This window comes from Leptonotus elevatus, chromosome 1 (assembly GCF_054856555.1).
Source record: "Leptonotus elevatus isolate MCC_2025b chromosome 1, RoL_Lele_1.0, whole genome shotgun sequence".
NCBI classification, from domain to species: Eukaryota; Metazoa; Chordata; class Actinopteri; order Syngnathiformes; family Syngnathidae; genus Leptonotus; species Leptonotus elevatus.
Window position 1 is genome coordinate 18930506 of NC_141239.1, and position 7003 is coordinate 18937508.

At 35.3% G+C, this 7003-nt stretch overlaps 1 protein-coding gene across 2 annotated transcripts in view; it reads right to left on the reverse strand.

The window, feature by feature from the left end:
• LOC147181162 (zinc finger protein 521-like) overlaps positions 1 to 4403 on the reverse strand; it is a 205092-nt gene extending 200689 nt beyond the window's left edge. For both annotated transcript variants that reach the window (XM_086082040.1, XM_086082038.1), the window contains exon 1: positions 4337 to 4403. The gene's annotated coding sequence lies outside the window, so the exon portion shown is untranslated. The remainder of the gene's footprint in view (positions 1 to 4336) is intronic.
• Positions 4404 to 7003: the final 2600 nt, after the last annotated feature.

Here is a 7003-nt window from a genome sequence, read left to right on the forward strand (position 1 = left end):
TCATGCAATTAATTACTATTTAAAAAATTGAATCGCCTGCTGCGATTTAAAAAGAAAAGATTATTAAAAATTAGGAGTGTCATGCGATAATTTTTTTTAATTGTAATTAATTGCATGACTTCACGAGAAAAAAATATTGTACATTTCGAACAGATATAAAATTTGTGATTAATCGTGAGTTAACTAGTGAAGTCATGCGATTAATTACAATTACTAATATTAATTGCCTGACGCCCCTAATTTTTAATATGTTTTAATTTTTTTAAAATCTTTTTATTTCTTTATTGTAAAAGAATAAATTAATTTAAAAAATATATATTATAATAATCACATGACTTCACTAGTTAACTCACGATTACTCACAAATTGTATATCTGTTCTAAATATATATATATTTGACGTCTATAACCGTCAATGGCAGTGAATGAGTTAAGCAACACAAATACAGAGTGGAGCAAAACGTATATTAAAATTATCCAATTCATTACTTTCCATTTCATTATAGTATGTTTTTAGAGAGCAATTTATTAAATATTAAATAATTCACATCACAAAATTTGTAATGGCTTTTTTTTGTGCAGGCTGGAAAGGATTAAAGACATTCCCATTCAGTTCAAACTGACTGCTTTGTGTGTTGAGTTCAGCTCTTTCCGGCAGCGCTTTTGCAATCTGGGCTCAAGTGATTATTTGCTATTTACAGCGACTAAACAAGGAAAGAGCACCAGAGGTGTTTGTCAAATATTGGGGAGCAGAGAGGTTCCTGTGTACATTTTTAATTGAAGATGTCGTTATTGTGCCCCGAAAAAGCCTCGCTGCAAAGTGCACACGCAGGCGTTTGTAACGCGAGCTCGCTACAGACAGGGACCATCTGAAGAAGACTCGCAGGCCCTTTGATGTCTTTGGGAAACGGGCATAATGCATGTGTAATTAATAAGTCATTTGCATATGATGAACTAGGGCACTTAGTCAATGTTCTTGGGAAACAAATACCTGAGGAAAACAATAACAGCAGAGAACATAAAAAAAAAAAAAGTGGGGGTGTTGTCTATGCAAGAAAAAAAAAAGGAGACAAATCTACAGCCCGCTATGGATTAGAAATACATTAGTAGCTAATTATGTGCTAATTGCCAATATTTTACCAGGTGTTTGTACTTAACTGGCGGTAATGCCCTCCTGGAACAAGCTCATCAGAGGTATTCTCCGCTGAATCTCTCGGCCCTTGGTGATTAGGAGGCAACAAGACGGCCTTGTGCATAGTCAAAAAAGAAAGATGAGCATGCTAATGACGGGGCTAATGCTAATGACGATGATATGGAGCATAATGACCTCACGGGCAGACAACGAAGCAAATTTAAAGATGAAAAAAAAAACCATTTTCACTGAGCTAAAAGTACTTATTTAGATTTTTCTATAAAATTTGTAGAGATGTTTTACGTTTTATTTTATTTTAACTCATTCACTGCCATTGACGGCTATAGACGTCAAAAATTCATTTGAACTATTTGTATTAGTTTAAAAATGTTCCAACTTTTGTTAACAAGAGTATGAAAACCTAGAAAAAAATATTTAGAACAGATATAAAATTTGTGATTAATTGATGATGCCCTAATTTTTATTAATCTTTTCTTTAAAAAAAAAATATTAAAAAAAAAATTATATATATATATATTTTTTTTTAATAAATAATAATAAATAATTAAAAATATTATAAAAATAAAATAGAAGAAGAAAAGATTATTAAAAATTAGGGGCGTCAGGCGATTACATTTTTGGGTAATTAATGGCATACTTCACTAGTTAACTCACGATTAATCATAAATTTTGTATCTGTTCTAAATGTACAATATTTTTTCTAGGTTTTTATACTCAACAAAAAAAAAACTTAACAAAAGTGGAAAAATAATTTTAACTAATAGAAATAAATCTAATGATTCTATAGCCGTCAATGGCAGTGAATGAGTTAACACATTTACCACTTTTCCAGTAACTAGTAATATATTTTCTATACATAATGTAAACGTGATATGTAGGCCTACTTTTATTTGCCCTTAGCTAGTCAGCTGCTATTTCGTGGCACCAAACTCAGACACGTATCTCAAGCCAGTCCACTCTGCAAATGCTGACATCGAGTAAATGTAATGACGAGGACACAAAAGAGTCGATTGGGAGTCGATTACAGACGTGGCATTAAAGTTCACAACAGCAAAGCCCACACAGAAGCTTGTATATGTCCATGCGTAACCATTTTGCGTTTTATTTCATTCATTTTCATTTTTTATGTTGGATATTGTAGATAGTTATTGTTATGACGACAACGCATAAAAGCCATTCATGGTTTATGACAAGCTGTGTATTTTATGTTCCGTATTGCACCCTTGTGAGTGTTTTCTTAATTGCATGTTCCTGTTGAGTACACTTTATTTTCCACATCCTGGACAGCATTGGCATTCATGGGCCACAACATTAGGTACACCAATTTAATAAAATTTGATTGAAAGAGCAAGGAATTATATATTTTTTCTTATTTATTATTATTATTATTATTAACTGGTGCATTATATGAGATGGTCTAAAACAGGGGTGTCAAACTCATTTCAATTCAGGAGCTACTTTCACCCAAATTGGATCTCAAGTGTGCCGGACCATGTCCTAATAAGGTATAAATAATAACAGGTCAAAATATTTCCTGTTGTTTTTTTGTGCAAATAATTACACACACATTCTGAAAATATTCCCATTTATTATCTTATTGCAGAGTAATCTGAAATTTCTGAACAATAGTGAGCGTAAAAGTTTTGCATCGAATCCTGATTAAAATAACATGTGCACCCTCCAGTGAACAAATTTAGGAACAACAGCAAGGTTTGACCCTCTGACAGACCAGTTCTGGCCAGCGGGACATATGTTTGACACCACAAAGAATCACATATGAATGAACATGTATTTTATGCATTATTGGTACTTGTATGTTTTATTTTAATAAGATTTTGTTTAAATGTATTTGAGTATTTTGGAAGACGCAATATACTGTATACAGAAACAAAGTTATAATTATAATATACTATATTCAAAATGTATAAATCAATCTGAAATGTACTCTGAATGTAGAAATAGACACTTGTTAGACATAACAAGCTCAGTAAATAAGGTAATTTTCTAAAATTCACACTTTTGCTTGATCATAGATCATATTCATGTTTAGTGATTAGAGACAGACCGATATGGTTATTTCAGGGCCGATAGCAATAATTTGTAGTTAAGGATACCTGTAGGAGAGGCTAAGTTTGGACTGTATAGGTTTGATTCAATTGTAGTATTTCTCTTTTCGCCCTCAGGGTGTCGGTCAGAACACAAAGGAACAGTGGAGCGAAGATGTGGATTGGCAGCTTTAATCCAGGAACATCACCAAGAGGCGGTTACAGTAGTTGCACTTTAGTTTATAGGCTGCTATGATGCAGGCACTGTGGCTAACTATGGATGCTTGTAATCCTGAGTATGCATGGTCTGATCATCTGTGTGTGTGTGTGTGTGTGTGTGTGTGTGTGTGTGTGTGTGTGTGTGTGTGTGTGTGTGTGTGTGTGTGTGTGTGTGTGTGTGTGTGTGTGTGTGTGTGTGTGTGTGTGTGTGTGAGTGTGAAAGCATGTGGAAGCGTGAATGGTGAATGTGTGTGTGTGTGTTTGTGGTTGAATGTATGGTTCTGCAATAAACAGAAAAACAATACAGCATATGAGTGTGAATACGTGACTACAGCGTATGAGTGTGAATACGTGACTCATAATAAACACAAATACAGTATTGCATTACTTAATAGCACACATTGATTGGCTAAATAACTGGGCTGCAACATTACTAATTCACATACACAAGCACTATGGTTAGCTGGGCACATGAATAGCTATAAACACACACAAAAGTTGGACAACATACTAAACATGAGCTAATTACTCAAAAGTATGACGCACGTAATGAACTTACATCACTAAACATGATTGTGGACGTCGCGTAATGGCACCGCGCATTGAGAGCATAATATCCCAAACTGACGGCAGACATTACGTGCAAAGTGGGACAAAACATGCAAATAAGCACACAGAATTTTAGTGCACTTATCTACTAGTGCACTTATCTACTAATGTCTAACACACAGAAGAGAACACATTTATGTAGTTAAACGGTGTTTAAGACCCTTAATTAGTTACGTAGCGAACTTCAAAGAGGTACTCAACGAGCTGTCAATCAAATCGGCGCGGGAGCTTAATAAGGCACACAAGACACACGGTAGTGCGACAAATGAACACGATACAAAGTAAACCAAAACACTACTCTGTGTACTCACTTTTGGTCAAAGACGCACGATCACCACAGCTCGCAACACATTCTGTCATGGCGGCGTCCAACTGCACAATAACCGCTGCGCAACAAGTAATCGACCCAAAATGCAATGCGCGATCACAGAGGTAAGTATAATGACGTCACACTATTCTTAACATAGAATATGGAAAATAGACAAATATAATAATGATGACTATTAATATTTGGAACCTTTCTAACAACACCAATAACCCATATTTGGAGCTGATATTCATTTTCACTATTAAGGAAAATACTGGCATCTAAATTTACAAACAAAACAAAAAAAATCTCCAGCTCTGAAATGTTTAGAATTTTTAAGCATATGTTTAATGAGCAACTTTTAGGATTCAGAAAATATTGGAGTTGAAAAGAAAATCTTAGTCAATAGACATCTTTGTTTTAAAATTCTAACAAAAAGTTCAGGGATCTCTCAAGGGCCAGTAGCATGTCTTCAAAAGTCAAATACAAACTTAAACAAGTAAATAGCTACCTATTGTTTTGTACAGTAAATAAAGTTGTCCAAAATTGCAAAATATCTTTCAGTATTAACATTTTACTTATCTTAGTTATAATTTCAAACAAAAACAGAAGGTGCAGAGAGTTCCAGGATCAGCAGAATCTCTTATGTGAAGTGAAATTTTAAATAAATGCTTTCCTGAAGTTGACACATTTTTAAATTGATATATTATCGGCTGTATGATTCTTCAAAAAGGCCGAAAATACTGAATATCAACACTGATAATCAGCCCGGCCGATAATCGGGTCTATCGCTATTAGTGATCATTTTTTACTGGGTATGTGGAACATACACTAAAAATGGTTATGTAAATAATGATGTGAGACGTCAGATTCAAAAGAGCTTGTTTTGAGGTAAACGCAAAATAAATCTTTTGTCAGTGCAATATAGGACATGCAGGGCCCCATGATGACTGGATTTTCCTTGGGCCCCTAAATGGCAGTAGTTAAGTTACTGCACTTGCTTCTGTGATTATTTGTGGCTAAGCCAACTGTTGACGTTTCTGGTAACTACTTTAGATTGCAGTTGCACATGCTTCTTGTCCTTTTTATTGTGGTGACTGTCTTATGAAAGCCGTGATACAAAGACTCAACGCAACCAGTTGTCCGTCCGAGTTGATGGATTGGCCAAATTTGATGCTGACCACACACATAGGAATTTGCCATTGGAAACTTTGAAGAGGTTTCACGGGCAGGCCAAGGAAAAATCTTTTTGTGTGATTTTTGCCCACAGCTCGTCATCATCCCAATGCAGATCGGCAAACCTTTCTTTTCTATCTCTCTCCTGCAGCTCCCTCAGTTCGACCTTGACTGAGATGCTTTCGGGAGTTTTTTTTGTTTTTTTTCTTACTTCCCTGAGCATAAGCGTCGCCGTTTCCCATAATCCTCCGGGAGCGCTGAGGTGAGAGCTGCGGCCCGCTATAGCACTCCAAGTGGCTGGCAGCGGATCAAAAGCAAAGCGGGTTCCTGAGCTCGTTCCAATTATAACAGCACACACTATCGAGTACAAATACAAACAGCACGTAAGTGATAGCGCCCGTGGCCTGCAGGAGGGCTGCCAAAGAGCAGGCGGCATGCTAATCAGGGTACCTCACGCCACGGGCTAGTCGGGGAATAGCCTCTCATGCCTCCAATTCCCAGCCAGGGAGGCCCAAAAAAAAAAGGAGATCAAATTCCCTCTGGGTGAAATCCAAGGACAAAATATAAAAGCGCTGATCTACTCTACCTTTGCTTTTTAAAGTAACAAAGTAATATGAAAAAAAAGTACTCTCCTTTGAAGGCACTCACATTATGTCATGGAGAGAGAACAGGTTTGCGGAGTGAAACAGTGGCACTTGGTGGTGATGTAAATGTATTCCTGGAATTAATCATGCATAAATTATCCTTATCAACTCTGTTCACTTTGAAATCGCTTATACAGTACATGCTATTTACATTAGTATCACTTTGACAACATTAATTAGTGTTGACATTCAACATAAGGAAGCATATTGCATATCATTTGAGGAAGAAAAAAACCCTCAAGTGTTTCTGAGTATTATTTTTTTCTTTTTTATATAATATTTGTTTCCAATTTCATGGAATAATTATATATATATATATATATATATATATATATATATATATATATAATTATATATATACATATAAAGAAAATAAATACGAATAATAAGAAAAAAATCCAATATACAGAAACAAAAAATTTACAAAAAAAGAAAACAATCTAAAAAACAGGGTGAAAATCCCAAAAATTTAAAAGAATATTCTGAAAACCAGAAAATAATTTCAAGGGGGCAAAATTTTTCAAAAAAAAACATTCCATAAAAAACAGAAAAACGGGGGGGGGGGGGGGGCATATCAATACGCCTGCACAGTAAATTCTGTAAAGTAAATTTGACTCTATTTAGAGTGGGACCAAAAGTAATATTTACACTTGGAAGAGAATAAAATACAAATTTGAAAAAAAAAGTCAGTCAAAGGTTGAGGAATAGACTCACGACCTTCATCTTGGGAGACAGCCGATCTATACTCCCCGAGCCACGCAGCTCCTGCTGTGTGTTATTATATTGCTCATGTCAGCTGGAATCTTCCTAACTCCAAGAGACCAAAAACAATGTGTTTGGATACAAGCAAA